Here is an 18,502-nt window from a genome sequence, read left to right as displayed (position 1 = left end):
ATGGTTTCTCTGCTAACTCAAATGTTATTTCTCTTTGGGTTAGGTCCCTGCCACAGCAGTTAATCTAAAAGCTTGTTTTGGAGTAATTTGTGCTGGATCACGTTACCTATTGCAAGCACTACATCTGGCTGTCACCAGGGGGGCTCCTTGGTAAAGAAAGCAACAGCTGCTCCAGCAGTTCAGGTGACAGTGCCAAGCACTGGCTGCTCATGAAGTGCTGAGTGACTGTCACATCTGGGGGAAAGCTGGGCTGCTGAGGCTTTCCCTCCCTATGTGAATATAGGTATGGTCTGTATTTGCTTACTGAGTGCAGGGCAAGAGATTACACATGCAAATCCTGCTCTGCACAAGATTTTGTAGCAGACTTTCTCTTTTAATGTGGTATGGGCTGCTGGGTTTTTTGGGGGAGCTGCCTGTTCTGCAGTGTGGCTGTTTCTCTTGTAACCTCACACACATGGGACTACATGGAAGTGCATCATAGGTGCTTAATTTCACCATGCAACATGACAGCTGAGGATGGGAATGGTTTTCTAGTTGATATGCTTTGGTTTTCTAGTTGTGGTTTTCTAGTGGTTTTCTAGTTGTGTGTTTTAATGAATGCTACAACTCCATTAGTACTCTCCTGCACCCACTGCTCTGGGTGCTCTTTCTGGACTGTGCTGAGCTCTTTTTTGGGATGCTGGGGCCATAGCAAACAAGTAGTATAGCTGCTGTAGAGAAGGACTTCTTGGGATGCAACCACAAGTGCTCTCAGCAGGGAGGGATCCTCATGTCTGTTAATCTTGACTTCTTCCCTCAGGAATCAGGCTTATGTCTCTCCTTCCAGCCTTCAGCAGTTAAAAACAATCCAAGCAGAAAGGTGGATTTAATGGGGTGGATGGGAGGGTGTGATAAGAGGGCAGAGAGGGGCTCTTCATTTTGTCCTGCAGACCCTGGCAGAACCAGGTTGGTTCTCAGCTCAGGGTAGTGTCAGCCCAGAAATAATTTATATCAGGTGTAATCACACAGTGAGGTGATAAAGGTGGGCTTAGTAGGTCTGAACATTGGTGTATGCCTTCCCTCTGCTGCTGAACAAAGCACTAGGTGATACTGAACCCAGGTGGAAGGTGGTTCTTGTTTCCAGTGGCTTCACCTGAAGGGTGCATTTCACTTGCTGAGAAAACCATGTATTCTTGTGCTGGTAGTTCATTTAAAATGCACTGTGCTATAAATGGAGATGTCACATCTTCTGAACAACTGCAGGGGCTTCCCTAAGGTGTGGTTACCCATGTGGCTTTGAGGACCAAGCCTGTGTTCATACAGGTGCTGGCATGGGGTGAAGCCAGAGATGTGGCTGCTAGCAAGGGATGGAGCTGGCTGCAGTGTGGTGCCCAGCCTTGGCTCTTCCTGCTGCAGCCACACCACACCTGGGCACAGCACCATCTGCCTCTGAATGTGGCTTGTACCTACACCCATCCAGGAAAAGCTCTCCAGCAGCCAGCAAGTGTGGTTCAGAGCTGCCACAAATGCCTGGCTGTGAAAACTTAGCTTCCCATGGCTTAGGTGAGCCCTTTAAACCATTTTATTTGGGGTGGGTTGTGCCCTGCTCACCCCACATTAAAAATAGAAAAGGTTTATCTTGCATCCTACACATGCAAATGGGCAAAATCCAAATACAAGTGCCATGGTAACAGGCTGAAGCAATACAGTCTGCAGTGCTGCAGGTGCTGCATCTACAGCTGCTCTGGGTAACTGCCGTGCTTTGTTGACAAAGCATGGAGTTGTGAGGCTCACATTAAATATTTGTCAGAAAGTTTGCTCGGGAATGGTGAATATTATGACAGGATAGCTAAAAATAGAGCTCTCACTAGTAATTTTTCAGTCTTTGGTTTCACAGTGTGAGATGTGATTTTCAGAAGAGCTGTACATCTGTGTTCCCCCCCCCCAGTTCAATCACAGCATCTTTGCAAATCAGGCCTTTTATGCCTCCCAAAATCGAGTTCTTAAATAAAATAGACAGTGATGGAAAAAAAATAGATCTTGAAGTCATACTAGCAAGGGTACTATTATGGGGGCTGTTATGCCCCATGCTTCATCTTAGAGTTTGCTGAAGGGAAATTGGAAAGGAAGTCTCACCTTTGTGTATGACTCTGGAACTAGGTTCATGGTCTTTTCAAGTTGTTTGTGCCAAAGAGAGACAGACTCATCAAGGGGAACAAGTGGGCTACTGTGAACCACAAATTACTTAATCCTCCCCTTGCTGAAGTGAATGGCACAACTCAGTATTGTCTAACAAGGGTGAGAGCAGGCTGTGAGGCTCTTGCAAACCCTCCCCTAATTAACCAACTGCTGCCTTAATGTTTCCCAGGAGCTTGGAGTGATGCTCTGCTGTGTGCTTTGGGAGCCCACTCGGTCCTGAGGCTTTGCAAATCCTGTTCTAGACCTTCTGAGAGGTGAGTTAAAAATATAAATTTTTAAATTTCAAAAAAAGCCTTTTTTGCTTTAGGAGCCCCGAGAACCTTGTGGTGAGGAGGGTGCTTCTTGCTCTGCACCAGAGGCCCTGCTGAGGTGGAGGAGAGGCTCAGCATCATTTTGCTGTGGGCTGATCTGTCCTCCTCCCCCTCTGTTTACCATGAGTAGCTTTCTGCCCCCAGCCCTGGCAATAAATGCCCTGTTCTCATAGGGGAGGGTCAGGCTTTGGGCTGGAAATGGGTGTAGTGCCCTTAAATTTTTCTGCTGGGGGTAAAAACTTCAGAGCCAGGAGCCAAGTGACTAGTGGACTTCAGACAATTAAGGCTTGAGGGTGTCCAGCCGGATGGGTGTGGGATGCAGTTTTGGAAGATGCAGGAGTGTGCACCAGCAGCTGGTCCCATGTGCTGGGCTGAGGGTGTGTAGAGTTGCTCCATCTTCAGGCGCATGTCCAGTCTGGCCAGGCATGTTACATGGGCTGCTCTGCTCGTGCAGGTAACCTGTGTGGGGCTGGAGATCATCCCCTCTGTCTGCAGGAGGCTCTTCCCAGATAGCTGAGGGAACAGGGACAGTGGTGGGCTGCACTCTTACCTGAGATGTGGGATTCACTGTACAAATGGGTAAATAGTGTGTTTTGTAGGGTGTTTTGCAACCTTAGCACTGGCCCTGGGTGCTCCTTTGCTCCTGAGGTCTGGGCCTCTAGATCTATGCTTTCAGGAAAATTTGAGCCTACATGTCAAATGAGCAAGACAAGACTTTCTGACCTCCTGACCCTGGAAGAATGGTCTGGACTTGAGTAGCAATGATCCATCTGGCCATGTAGGATAACCTTGCTGGAAGCATGTACATGTGGGGAGTTAATCTGCCTCCTCTATATGAGGGATGGATATATGTTTTATTGCTGTCTTTCAGGAAGTGCAAATTGTAATAAAAGCTACCGTCCCCAAGCAGAATGCCATATTTCTCTCTGCATGTTGCTATTCATTTTGATGGTGTTTCAGTAACTATGGAATGCCAGGTACTCTTTCAAAATGAGGATTTCTTTAATTATTTATACCTTAAGGATCAAAGAAGGTTTTATTTTGCCTAGTTACGGCAACAGCTGGATGAGTCAGAAGAACAATTGCCAGTGCCATCAGAGGAACCTTGATATTTCTAACAGGAAGTTTATAATTAAACTGAATCACCATCATGTCATTTGTGTTACCCAAACCCATGTGTCCGAAAGATATTATTAGCCTCATAATGCATCACAGGGCTGTGGCTCCCACCACAGAGCTGAAGGTTGCTAATGTTTGGTTTTGTCGTTAGCTCTGCTTGCAGTGCTGATGCCTTGGAATAGGACTTGAGGCACGGAAGCAGCAGGTCAGCACTGAAGCAAGGTGGTATGTGTCCTTAGCTGGGGTTTCTGTGCAGGTATAGCCCCTCTGTGTGATACTTCAGGTACAGTAGTGACACTGCTTTTTGGGTGCAGGTTCCTGAAAGAGTAGATTGTTGTTTTTTCTTGGAAGCCCATAAGAACCACCCCCCAACCCCCCTGGTATAGAATCATAGAATAGTTTGCGTTGGAAGGGACCTGTACAGGTCATCTAGTCCAACCCTCCGGCAATGAGCAGAGACATCTTCCACTAGATGAGGTTGCTCATAGCCCCATCCAACCTGACCTTGAATGTTTCCAGGGATGGGGCATCTACCACCTCTCTGGGCAACCTGTTCCAGTTTTTCATGACACTCATTGTAAAGAATTTCTTCCTCATATCTAGCCTAATCTACCCTCTTTCAGTTTAAAACCATTACCCCTTGTCCTACTGCAACAGGCCCTGCTAAAAGGTCTGTCCCCATCTTTCTTATAAGCCCCCTTTAAGTACTGAAAGGCTGCTATAAGGTCTCCTTGGAGCCTTCTCTTCTCCAGGCTGAATAACCCCAACTCTCTCCCTCTTTCTTCATAGGAGAGGTGTTCCAGCCCTCTGATCATTTTTGTGGCCCTCCTCTGGACCTGCTCCAACAGCTCCATGTCTTTCCTGTGCTGAGGGCTCCGGAACTGGATGCAGGACTCCAGTTGTGGCAGTCCGGTGAAGTTCCCACTGACTGGAAAAGGAGAAATATAACACCCATTTTTAAAAAGGGAAAAAAGGAAGGCCCGGGGAACTACAGGCCAGTCAGCCTCACCTCTGTGCCTGGCAAGATCATGGGGCAGATCCTCCTGGAAGCTATGCTAAGGCACATGGAAAATGAGGTGATTGGTGACAGCCAACATGGCTTCGCTAAGGGCAAATTGTGCCTGACAAATCTGGTGGCCTTCTACAACAGGGTTACAGCATTGGTGGATAAGGGAAGAGCAACTGATGTCATCTACCTGGACTTGTGCAAAGCATTTGACAGTCCTGCATGACATCCTTGTCTTTAAATTGGAGAGACATGGATTTGATGGATGGACCACCCAGTGGACAAGGTATTGGCTGGATGGTCGCACTCAGAGTTGCTCCTCAGGGTCAGTATTGGGACAGGCGGTGTTTAACATCTTTGGCCACATGGACAGTGGGATTGAGTGCACCCTCAGCAAGTTTGCCAATGAGACCAAGCTGTGTGGTGCAGTCGACACACTGGAGGGAAGGGATGCCATCCAGAGGGACCTTGACAGGCTTGAGAGGTGGGTTCATGCAAACCTCATGAAGTTCAACAAGGCCAAGTGCAAGGTCCTGCACATGGGTCAGGACAATCCCAAGCACAAATACAGGCTGGGTGGAGAATGGATTGAGAGCAGCCTTGAGGATAAGGACTTGGGGGTGTTGGTTGATGAGAAGCTCAACATGACCTGGCAATGTGCATTTGCAGCCCAGAAAGCCAGCCATATCCTGGGCTGCATCAAAAGCAGCATGGCCAGCAGGTTGAGGGAGGTGATTCTGCCCCTCTGCTCTGGTGAGACCTCACCTGGAGTACTGCATCCAGCTCTGGATCCCCCAACATAAGAAGGACATGGACCTGTTGCAACAAGTCCAGAGGAGGGCTGCAAAGATGATCAGAGGGCTGGAACACCTCTCCTATGAAGACAGGCTGAGAGAGTTGGGGTTGTTCAGCCTGGAGAAGAGAAGGCTCTGGGGAGACCTTATAGCAGCCTTCCAGTACCTGAAGGGGGCCTACAAGAAAGCTGGAGAGGGACTTCTTACAAGGGCATGTAGTGATAGGACATCGGTTAATGGCTTTCAACTGAAAGAGGGTAGATTTAGATTAGCTATAAGGAAGAAATTCTTCACTATGAGGGTGGTGAGGCACTGGAACATGTTGCCCAGAGAAGCTGTGGATGCCCCATCCCTGGAAGTGTTCAAGGTCAGGTTGGACAGGGCTTTGAGCAATGTGGTCTAGTGGAAGGTGTCCCTGCCCATGGCAGGTGAGTTGGAACTAGGTGATCTTTAAGGTCCCTTCCAACCCAAACCATTCTATGATTCTCACCAGAGCAGACTAGGGGGGCAGAATCACCTCCCTTGACTTGCTGGCCACAAGAGGTTCTGGTATCTTCTAGACCTTTCTCAAAATCAGGCACTTGTTGATCATAGAATCACAGAATGGTTTGGCAATCTGACAAGAATCCAACCAGTGTCAGACATCAGCTTCCAGAAGGATGGAAGGTGCCTGACAAGGGCCCATTTCTTTCCATGGATTGCACAGGCAGTCTTGGAGATTAACTCCTGTATTGGCATTTACATCTAGTCAAATGAGTTCCAGCTTTACAGAGCTGGAATCACATCATCTCCTCGAGGCATCTGAAGCCTGTGGGCTCTGTAGATGGGATTATCAGTGCTGCCTGGCTCCTGGTCCCTACATCATGCTGTGGTCCAGCCTGTCCTCATGTTCCATCTTTTGTGCCTCACAACATTTTCCAGACCTTTGCTGAGCGGGCACTCTGTTTGCTTAATCCCCAGGGTTATGTGATTGCTAAAGAGTGGGTGAACCCAAGGATGGCAGCTTACAGTGATACGCTGGACTGCGAGAGGCAGGCAGGAATGGTGCAAGCCCCTACAGCCAAATCCAGCCCTGCCCATCTGTCAGAGCTGCTCTCATAGACTCGTAGGCTATCATTGAGTTTTGAAATGCTGCCTGGTGGCCTGGGCTGGGAGCTGCCACAGCCTGGTTTCAGCAAAGGTAAACAGAGAGGCATAGAGAAGGCATTCATGCGACAGCCATTTTGTTAGGGATGAGAGCATCATAGTATTTACTGAAACCCACAGTCATATATGGGCTCCTCACATCACTTCACCTGTCAAGTTCATGAGTGCCTGCCTCCTGAATTTGCCTCTCTTGTTGCTGATCTCATCTGTTATGCTTTTTGTTTTGTGTTTATTTCCTCTTTCATTACTTGTTTTCACTCTTTCCCCCTTGCACTTGCTCCCTCCTACCTTACCCTGATGTTCTGCTTGATGTGGTGTCAAGGAAGCTGAAATGAAGAATGCAAGTGGTATGGTGTTCGTGTTGATTTTTTTCCATTTGATGCTTGTGTCCTGATGCTTGATGTTTTGCAAAAAGTGGCTGAAAGAGGAGAAGGGGTGTTGGAGCATCTCTGCCCAGGTGGGTGCAGGCAATTCTGAGCTCGCACAGAGTGGCTCCTCAAGCTGTGTCTGCATTCATGCAGGCTGGTGCCTGAGCTGTGCAGCAGCCCCTTTGGGCACAGAGACCACCTATAGGAACTATAGCTCTCTAAACAAAACATTTCTCTTGCAAGAGCATATGAGAGAGGCAGACCAAAACTTAGGTCATGCTTAACCTGTATCAAAGATTAACTTGTTGAATGGATCTTCATAAGCGTGTCATGGATGTGAGGAGCATGTAATAAAATCAGATGAAAGTTGTAGGTCTTATGGATGGACACAAACAATTTATTTACATGTTAGCTAGCTTATGTATTTACTAAAACATGTAAACATTTATGTATTTTGTGAACCTTTATTAACTCTTTGTGAAGACTCTGAACAGAGCCTTCATATAAGCATTCCTGCAGTCTAACAGTGGTCTGCTGCTTACAGAAAAACGCGTTTTCTGTGGCTTCCTGAAGTAACAACATCGTACTGTCTGTCATTCTCTGCTTTTGCTGTTTTGGTTTTTTTTTATTCTTCACTCATTTCTATGACAAGACCTCAGACGGAGAATTCCTTCTGTTCCTTGGCTCCTAATGTATTTGACAGGACCTTGGAAGAAAGAAACTCTAAAACTTGTGATATTTTTTTTCCTTCCACTGATAGGACCAGTGATGAGGACAAAGCCTGCCCCTCTAATTCCACCTCCTGCTCAGAGATGCACCTTCTTCCATAACCAGGCTTTCTTTCTCCTGTACCTTGCCCCGGAGTTAGACCTGAGACAACTGGGCACCATTCATTAGCCACTTCATTATACCACTAGTGGTGTTACCTTTGGAAAACCATGCTCAGGTAGGACATACATTTTACGTTATAGCAACTCTTCCCAGCTCTCTTGTAGCTGACTTTCGCTGCTCACCCCAGCAGGTGACCCCCTTGCAAAACCCATCTGATACCGCAGTGGGAGAGAAAACAAAAGCTGAATTAATTATAGGACTGTGCCAATTCTGTTGTGGTTATTAAAATGAACAGAAGCACCTGGAATTAGGTGGAGTAATGGATAAAACCAAACAAAATTGAAGAATTACTAAAAATACTGAGTTGTTTTGGAGTGCTTTAGTAATGAGATTAACAGTGAAATTAATTAAAAGAGGTGAAAGGCAAGTCAGCCTGGAAGACAAATATCTGATGATCTTCCTCCATATTTTACTGGGTTTGCTTTTGAGACTTGCATGGAAGAGAGCTACAGTGAATGAAATATGCAGAATATAAACAAACACAGGTCATGTTTTATTCAGTTTAAGGAGATGCAGGATTTAAATTACACGGGCTTGGATTTTGAATCTGAACCTGCAAGCTTCAGGTTCCAAGGATGGCATAATTTACTGCTATATCATCATTTAATGGTATTTAAGCACTTGCAGTCCACAGGCAGTATTGTTTTAATTGTGTTGCAGGGGTAATTTAATTCAGATTATCCAAGTCATCTTTATCAAGATAGGTCAAATCCCAAGGTGGGGAAACCTTAACATTTTGGTCGTTATGGAAAGATGTAGATTAAAAAAAAAACCTTTTTGACTGTGTAAGGTTTTTCATGTGTTAGTGGCCTGATAAAGCCTTAACAGTAAGAAAAGTTTTTTGTTTAAGTATATAAATATGATGATTATGTTGAAGTATGGTTTCTAGCAATGCAATTTCAATTTTAGCAACTAACTCTTAATTACTGCTTTTCATTCCAGTAGGTAGATTGTTGGGCATTTTCCTTTTTGGATGCTCATTTACTTCCCTGTGTAATGCTCCAGGGCTTGTAAATTCATTGAGGCTTTGAGATGATCCAGGGGGTTCCTCAGGTTGCACTTGATCAAGGATCACAGTAGCATGGTCCGTGTCCACACACTGCTCTAAGGTTTGTATTCAGCTCTTCACATGGAGGTGGTGTGCCAGAGGAAGTGATTGCCTTCCAGCTGAAACTGGTGGCCAAGCTCTTGCTAGCCTATTCAGACATGTGAGTTTTCATGCGTAATGGTGTAGTGCAGCTAGAATGCCTCTTTTGATTCCTAGCCTGGTTGTATCCACTTACGACTTCGCTGATGGATAAATGTCTCCACTGCCCATCTAAAGTCATGCTTTGACTCATGCCTCTGAGTCCGAAACACTGTATGCCAGCCTTTCCCCTCCTGTATTCCTCCCAGCAGGCAAGGGTAGTACTAATCTGTCAGCCCTCTCATTTTTGAGACTGGGCTGTTCTTGCTAGTGAAGTCTTCACCTGTGGTTTTGGTGGCTTCTATTACTCTTTCTCACAGTCTTCCTTAAAATCTTTGTGCCTGTGTGTACCAGTGAGCAGATGTGTTTCTTCTGGAGAGTCTGCATTATGCTTAGGACTCATCTGCATGGGGGGGGATTTACTTTTGTAGTAACAGCTCTATATGAAGTGGCAGGCCACAGCTACATCCCAAACAGCCAGTTATCATTTCGTAGCTTTAGTTTTGCATGCTCTAGGCTGCTTTCAGAGTACCCACCACCTGTGCTGAGTGTGCACTCCGCAGTCCTCTGAGCTGCCACTGGGATGTGTGCACCATGGGGCTGTGATCCCCCATAGCCTGGTTGGGTATCTGGAGAACAAGTTTCTAAAGATGCCATTACCTTCTTCCTGGCCTGTCCATGGTTGATGATGACTTAATTTAAGTCTTACCAGACCTGGGGAGACCAGGTGCCTCTCCTTGTTGCAGCTCTGGTCAGGGGACATACCAGGTGGTCAGATATTTGCCTGTAAGCTGTGTAACTGAAGTGCTGTGGTTTCTGCAGCAGCAGGAGATATGAGCAAAGCTTCCTCCAAGCTTTGTGTGCTGAGGGTGAGCTCCTTCCACACAATTTCTCTGGGAGGTTTTTTGCTCATACACTGTACATTGGTGCCATCCTCACCTCCCCATCACTCTGGGACCTCACATGTTGGACACAGCTCTGACCAGCAGTGCGTGGCGGATGGGGCTGAGGAGTGGGCTGCAGCACCATGCTGCTGATGGGGGATGCTGGGTCCGTGCCAGCCACAGCCCTTCATGCAGACAAGGTCTCTGACATGACTGGACTGCTGGGTGCATAATCCTCCTCTTCTAGGCTTTGTGAACTTCCTTTTCTTTCTTTCAGGAGAAACTCAGATCCCAATTATGTATGCTGGGATTCAGACAGGTACACTTGCAGCTGTCACTGCTGGCTGCAGGGGAGAAACTGTATCCTTATCAAAGAAGGAAAAAAAAAAAGATGAAAAAAATTAAAAGAACACGCACAAAACTACTTATTTGGATTAAAACCCAGACAAAGGACTTTTGCTCTTTGTCTGAATGACTTGCTTGAATGACTTGGGGGGGGGGCAGGGGAAGAAAAAGTTACTCTAATGCCGTTCTGAAATGTCACTCCTGGCTGTTCAAATACCACATTGCACTAAGGCTTCTAAATCACACGTCATTTCCTAATTAAAAAATGATGAGCGTAATTGGGTCTTTCACTGCTGTGGCAGAACCTCACACAGACAGGCGTGCTCCCAGGGTTTCACAGTCGCTGGGGTGCAATCCGCCACATCTACCTCCTGCTTTCCTTTTTGGAGCTAGACTCATCAAGGAAAGAGGTTAAGCATGCGACCAATTTTCATTACTGGCAAGGCAATGTTGAATGACTGATTGTAAAAAAAAAAAAAAAAAAGGCAGCTCAGGAAAGCATATTTTCTCTGTGCTAAACCATAATTTTGAATTGAAGTCTGGGCATAAGCTACCACTACAGTAGAGTGCTGAAGAAACTGGTGGGCTTTCAGGTCCTTGGTCTCTTTGGAGATGTTGCACCTGTATCATTTGCTTTAGTGTAGCCTTGGGTTTCATAATACCAGTTATAAAATGTCTTCCTGGATATATCTGTCCTGGAAAATTTTAGAAGTGTATTTTCTTCTTTGGTGCAGCTCTCCTCAGCAGGAAACAAATTGTGTCGTGTAGACAGCATACGCAGAAGAGTGCTTACAAATTTTACGGGCAGAGGTTAGGCATTTTTGGTTTAGGTCCAGGGTAGGCATTTCAAATAAAATAACAGTGACTGTTTTGCAAGCTCTGGTTGTATTTTTTTGGTCTTCTTCACTAATTAAAATAATGAGTGTTGCTTTAGTTATCTTGCTGTGAATAGCAAGTCACTTCGGGGAGAATTAATATTGACAGGAGCTGTTAGATATTTGAGACTTTTTGGGGGGTCCAATGAGGTAAAAGGGTTTGTGGACCAAGCACAGCACGAGTAGCTGGGGCCTCCTATGAAGACTGCCTGCTGCCCGTCCTCTGGGACCTCTGCAGCTCAGAGCTTCATGTGCCGCCATGATGGCACTTAGCCAAGCTGAGCTTCCCCTCCAGTGCCATTGGCTTCTTTCTTCTCATATTCCTTTTTCAGATTAATTTCTTCCCAATGAATAAGTGAGTGAGCATGCTGGCGAGGTCAGGTTTGTTTGGTCACTGCTGGTGTTGAGAAACCGGCCAGTGGCTCTCCTTACCAACCTGCAGCCCAACAGGCAAAAGGAACATCTCTTCCAGGTCCCTTGGATGTCCTTCCCAAGTGTCTGCCTCTCAGTCCTGGTCAGCAGGGCAAAGCCCATCCTCATGTGGTCCTGAGTACATTTTAGACCATGATGAGAGTTGCTCAGTCTTTGGATATCCTAATGGAGAGGGTGATTAAAAGCAGGTGTGTGTTTGTTTTCCTCCAGGCCTGGGGGCCAGGGCCCCGTTCCACACCTGGGTATGGCCGTAGAGGCCAGGCCTCCATAGGGACCTGCAGAAGTCAGAGGCCATCCCTTGTCCCAAGACAGGGTGGACCTTGCCTGAATTACCTTACCTTTACTTATGTTCACCAAAGACTTTACACCTTACCCCCAGGCAACCTGCTCTGGATCTCTACTATCCTTACTGTTAAAAAATCCTTCCTCTTGTCTACCCTAAGTTTCCTTCTGTTTTAAACCTTTTGGGTTTGCTGCCAGAGAGGACAACTAGTCTTTTCTGCTTGGTGGCTACTTCTTATATCCTTAAAGGGAATTATCAAATTCCTCCTCAGCTTTCTTCCCCCTTACCTGCCTAAACACCAGTTAATCCAACCGTTCCTTTAAGGCCATATTTTCATGGTCACTGATCGTGCCTGTTGGTCTCCTGGGGTGTCTTTTCAGTTGGTACGCATCTGAAACACACGCCCAAGGCTACACTTGGTTTTCCTGATGAGATCTTAGAGCTGTTGATTCCTTGGTGGTACTTACCTCCAGCCCTCCCAGGTGCTGTAGAATGTTTGTTCATTCTGCATGGTGTGGATGCACACAACGCTTGTGGGGAACTGCTGACTTGTGATTCGTGGTAATACCCTGATCCTTTTCTATGAATTTGTTGCTTTACCATCTTTTTCTCATCCTGTATTTTTCCACTGTCCTTTTGAATTGCATCCAATTTGTTTTCAGCTTGACTCCAGTGTTTTTCTTGCTTTGCTTTCTTCTCATCTAAAAATATAAGCTATATAGCCTGAAAATATACGGTTATACTTTATGTAAGGAAAGAATAACACTTTGCGTGTCACTCTTACCTTTCAACAGATCTAGATAACTGCCTGTCTTCTCTGAGGCTGCATGAAATTGCTGTTAACCACGTGGAATATTCCATCAGAACGGTGCCAATTTCCTTTTGCAGCCTCTCAGAATAGCTGCGTTATAATACTGGGTAATTAAGTTGCACTTCTATTGCCCTTTTAACCAAGGGTACCATAACCTTGCTTTAAACTGTAGATTCACAAGGAAAGCTTATACCTGTGTCCTAGCCTGGCGGGATCCCAGGTGAGGTGCTACTGTGACGCAGCGATACTGGGACCAGCGCTGTCCCGTGGGGCATGTGCCATACATACTGCTCTGCTGGGGGACATAAGTAAAGGGATGTTCAATGTCGATAGATCAACCTTGGGCTGCGTATCAGGCCAGAGGGAGAAGCGTTGGCTCTGTGGACTCCTGAGTCTGTGCTTAAATTTCTCCAGTGATAAATACCTGTTTCACTAGAGCTGAACTCAGAGTCAGAAGCGTCTCCCCAGTGATGCAGTGGTTTATAGCACATACAATACTTTCCTGCTTTTCTCCCTTGGTAGGTGCTCTTTGGCTTTTTTCAAAGTATTCACCTGAGTACCTGTGCTGATGCAGTAATTTGATCTACCACAGACCATAATGAGCTGTTTGCTACATAAACACATGGGGACAGAGAAGGGGGTGGACTAGCAGGCTGCACAGCCCATACGCCGGTGTCCACCCTGTGCGGGCTTGCCAAGGGGCTGTGGTACCACTGCTGGCAAGGTGAGGGGGTAGCAGACAAGCTGCTGGGCTGTTTTTGGAGATGAGACCACGTTGCCTGGGGCCTCATTGTCCCAGGGAGGGCACTAAGGCAGGTATGGATGTCTCTTGCAGAAGAGGACAGCAGCAGAAGCATATGAAGACATGAGCACTCAGCAGTGCAAGGAGCTGGGTGTCCTTGGTGGCTCATTCTGTGGTGTCTCTAGGCATTTAGCGGAGGGGGCCAAATCCCTAGATCTCCAATATCATCGCTGGGGCGAGACAGGCAGAGTCTTCTGAGCAACAGTCCAGCCTGCAGAGACACCCCATGTTTGCTTTCGAGGCCAGTGTGCTTAGCGCAGCCTTGGGGGGGGAGAGACGGTGCGGATGGAGAGGTGGCAGCTCCCATGATCCTGCTCCCATCAATTTAGGGTCGTGGAAATGCCGCTTAACTCCTGCCTCAGTTTCTTGAGCACGTGCATTTCCCAGGGGTGTGGAGAGACTGAGCTGTTAGGAAGATTAAAACCGATATAGAAACAGTAAGGGTTAGAGTGGTGCGTCTGTTCAGCAGAATGTGGGGTCTGGCAGGAGGCACAGAAATGGCAGTTTTAATTATAAATGAATTTATAATGCAATTTGCACTGAATACGTCTGGCACAATATTTTTCCGTGGGAACTTCCAGGATGCTGGGCTGAACAAATTGAGTGCAGCTTTCACTAAGTTGTACTAAGTTATTCTAAACAATTACATTTGTAATTCAGCAAATTCCTGACCTTTGCTCAGTGAATAAATTTGGACAGTAAGATGAACATACACACAAAGATGCTTTTTGCTTGACATTTAGATACCATTAATGAGCGTGAGTAAAAGAATAAAATTCTAAAAAATGCGGGTTATTTCAATAATTGGAATGGTAACAATTCAAATTTAATTGTATATTTACCAGTTAATCATTCATGTGAAGCTTTCTAAAGAAAGCTGCAGAGCCAGACACTAAATTAAAAGTAGGTGGTTGGCTTTTTGTAAGGGACACTGCCTGGAAATAACAGGAGAGAAGAATTTTAAAGTCAGCCCATAATTTCAGGTTTCTGGGCTCCCCACTGAGTCATTGAATTCCAGATAAGAAGATCAATAAAGTCTAGTTCCTTGCCTCTGAGTTCAAATCTAATTCTGGTTGCGGTTGCTAGCGATGGCTTTTTATGAGCTTGACTGTGCGCCTGGTCAAATGGCAGATCTCAGGATCATGCATCATTTCAGAGGTCGTTCAATGGAGGTCAGGGACTCTTTGCAGATTGTTTTACCAGCTATCGACCCGCAGAGAAGTACTTTGTGTTTGCCGATTGTATTCTTTCTTTTTTTTGGATGGATGGAAGGTGAAAAAGATGCTGTATGTTTTCATCTTGTATCTTTGACCCTTCCCCTCCCCAAAAGTTGAGCTGTAACAGAGGGTATCAGAGAAAGATGTTTTATCCAGATCATCTCTCTAGAGACAGTGTAATTCCAGCAGCATATAGTGATTTTTTGTTGTTGAATCTACTGACAGTTTCAACAGGGAATGAGGTGTTTCTCATGCTGCTGGAAAAAGCTGATATGGTTAATTATAAGAAGGAAATGAACAAAAAAATGAGGAAGCAACCTCACCTGTTCATCAGATGGGATAAAACAGTGAAGCAGATGGAGAGAAACAAGTGCTTGAGTGTTGTTCATGGAGCAGTCTAGTCAGTAAATAACTCCATTATCTGTAGACAGTTGTGAGCAGCTGATGTTTATTTGGTTTTGTTAGGCAAGTCAGAAGCTCAGGGGAGGATAAACTTTCTCCTGTGGATGTGGAGTTGGGACTTGTGTGTGCGTCATTGCTTGTCCAGCTCCTCTGTGACTGGGAATCATTCCTCAGTTCCCCCTTGCAGAAGATGAAAGGTGATGAATGCTTAACTATTCAGAAACTGCAAGACTCCATGAACATGTAAATCCTTTAATTTTCTAAGGAAAGTAGCCGTGCATCATCAGTCTAAAGGGCAGCTATAATGTATTAGTTGCAGTGGTTGGACAGTGCCAGTTTAGTCTGATTACTTCTCCTGCTCTGATTATCTCTTGCAAGTGCCAAGGAAACTTTCCATTTGCTGGCTAAAATGCAGGACTCTAAAGCAGCCAGCATTGAGGCTGTCATCTTGGTGGTGCTTCTGTATCTTAGGCTGCGTCCGGACTCTGGTCCCACTGGAGATCGCTGCCATCATTTAGTGCTGGCTGTCAGAGCGTGCTGAATACATCATCCTCAGAGTACCAAATGCTTCTGACGTGATGCAAATTTTTATAATGGTTTAAGTCTTAATTTGCTGGCTCCTGCATGCAGAGAAACTGAGGGCTGGGAGCAGCAAAACCTGGGCCTGGAGAAGACTCCAGGAAGTTTCTAGCTACAATGCTTCAGTTTTCTGCCTTGTACTTTCTGGTCCTCTCCCTGTAACCCATCGGTCCCTTCACAATAGGCACAAACTAGTTTGGGACCCTTTCAATAATTATTTATGTTTTGAAGTTATCTGGCAATGTGGCACTGGAAACTTGTGCATCTGAGCTGTGTCAGGTCTTAGTGACTTTGATAAAAGCCTCCATGCAATAGGTGGGAAGGTTGGTGTAAGTAAGGAATGTATATATTAAACCTCTGTGCTGAATAATCTTGCCCAGATCAGGCCTGGACATGCCAGGTCACTGCTCCCGGGATTGCTCCCAGCCAGGGAACTGTGTGTTGGAGCTCAGAGGGGAAACATTTAAAGTCTTGTCCTGGACTCTGCTGTTTCACTGACCGAAGTGTTCCCCTCTGGATTAGGTCCATCCCCAGACTCTCCTGGGGCTTATCTGATGTTAAGTCATTTAGGAGTTGTGACAGGTCCTAGTTAGTTGGAAGGAAATTACCCAACTCCAATCAATCTAAAAATCAGATTTAGTGTAAACACTTGCTGCAGACAGTGGGAAGACAGAATGAGGGACACACCTTCAGGTTCATCCACTTCTCTTAGACTCCTCTAATAAATCTCTCTCTGGAAAAGCCTTTGATTTTTAGACCCGTCCCTTGTAAAGTGAGGAACTTTTGGAGAAAGAGCTGACGGTTTGGGGAGCAGAGGACCAGGGATATGCATAAGTCCATGAGGTTTTTTGGTGACTCGTGTGGAGTACTTCTGAGGCCTCCCCTGGACATTTTGGTGTAGATGGTTTGTATCAGGAGCTCTTTACTTAGACACAATCATAGAAGCCAGATCCTGATCTGCAGAGTCTACAGCTGCAAGAGCTGCAAAAATTGATGGTGAAGTTGTTTACTGTTAGAGGTGGGCAAACAAAATGTCATGTATGAAAGATTTCTTACAAGTGTAATGCTGAAGTTTTGTTGGCAAACTTGGAACCTTGTAATGATCTTGTGGATCAAGCCCCTTCAGGCTGATTTTATTTGGAAACCTCCTCCATTCCTGAACTGTACAGTTCTTCAGACGTTTCCCTGGCTGGATGCAGCAATTGTCTTTCGATTGCTCAGTCAATAGGCAGTCAAAACATAGCTGCCCTGTGTTGGATGCTAACAAGCGCAGAGGCCGATCTTGCAAGCTCTCCTAATTGAATTTTGCTTACAACCCAACAATCAGTCATCTGGGAGGATTAGAGCTATAAATTGTCCCTGCGTCTTTTTGTGTGACTGTCCATGGACTGTCACATGCATATGAAAGCATGTGCTATGAAGTGATGCCCTTTGCAAATGGCTCTGCAGTATGTGAGAAAGGCTCGCAGGTAAGGGGATGTTGGTTGAATACATGAACTCCAGGGTTTTATATCCTTCATTAAAAAGTCTGTCTGCGTTCAATAGGGATGAAAGAAATGGTGCAACTAAATGTCATTATCTAAATTCTGCAGCAATTTTGTCCTTTGTATGTGGTTTCTAGATCATCCTAAAGAAGAAGTAGTTCTCAGTTAAAATCTAAAGACTATTACACATTAGATATGATGTGTAATGTCTATGGGCACACTCTGTTGAAGGCAGCTGGTAGCTCTTCTGCAGGATGACGGGAGCTTAGAGCAGAAGCTGGATGCTTCCACAGCCTGCAGGGACTTGCTATACAACAGCTCCTGGTTTGAAGGTTTAATCTGGGCCTATGCAAAATTATCCAAGGGATCAAAGCTTTGACTTCCTCTCCCTTTCAAATACTTCAGTTTATTCCTTGTGAACTGTAGTGGCTCTATTAATGCACAAAGCTGAACACGTAAAAGGCCTCCAGAACACGTCATCTGTTGGGTTTTAGGCTTCCTTAGGGGAGAGATTGTCTTTTTGTTGTCTCAGATGGTGCCTGTTGTGTTCTTGGCACAAAATGGATAGTGGCTAGTATGAGAATGCAGACTACGAGTTTCTGTCTATAGAGAGAGTGACCTGATTTCAGTAAAGTTTTCAACTTGCAGGTCCCAGGGTTTGCCTTCTTAAAAATTGTTTTCATCAGTTATTCAACAAAATACCTTATCTGGAAAATTCAGCACGTGCCAGGTTCCGTCAGAACCACCTACACAAAAATTGTTAAGTTTTCCTGATATAGTACGAACTACGTTGAAACATCTGAGCGTTTACTTAAAAGCTGATAATCTGGCATACTTAAAAATGAAGATTCCTGCTCCTCTAATTTTAGCGCATAGAGCTGCTGCCCAGGAGCCCATAGTAGGCGATGCCATTTCCTTGCAGTCTCTAGGTCACACTGCCCAATTTATACAAGCTGGGCTTCTAGAAGCATCCAAGTATTTAGTCTGAAAATCCCCACAAAAGCTCTTTCTCATAATGCAGGTTTTTTTCATTAAATATTCTTACCCAAAGTAGCACTGATGGGAAAACTGATAGGGGAGAAGAGCTTCTTTGGTGTTGCTTGTAATTAAACACAACAACATGGATGGCACAGCTCTTGCAAAGTGCAATCCCACTGCTTTAATCCAGTCTGGCTGTAAATCTGTTTTAGCATAAATCAACAAAACCCAAAATAAACTGTGTTTAATTAACAGCTTCCAACACAACTGCTTTGGTGTGTTGCCTCCGAGACCCCTGTGGCCCCAGGCCTTGCTCTGGGGGGCTGACATGCTTCCACCTGTCATTGGGCTCCTTTTGCATCCCTGGTCTCCTCCCAGAAGCTCCCAGCTGTCCCAGACCTGCCCATCTCT

The sequence above is a fragment of the Ciconia boyciana genome, chromosome 3, assembly GCF_034638445.1.
Source record: "Ciconia boyciana chromosome 3, ASM3463844v1, whole genome shotgun sequence".
In the NCBI taxonomy this organism is placed as follows: domain Eukaryota; kingdom Metazoa; phylum Chordata; class Aves; order Ciconiiformes; family Ciconiidae; genus Ciconia; species Ciconia boyciana.
Note: the sequence above shows the minus strand (reverse complement) of the source record.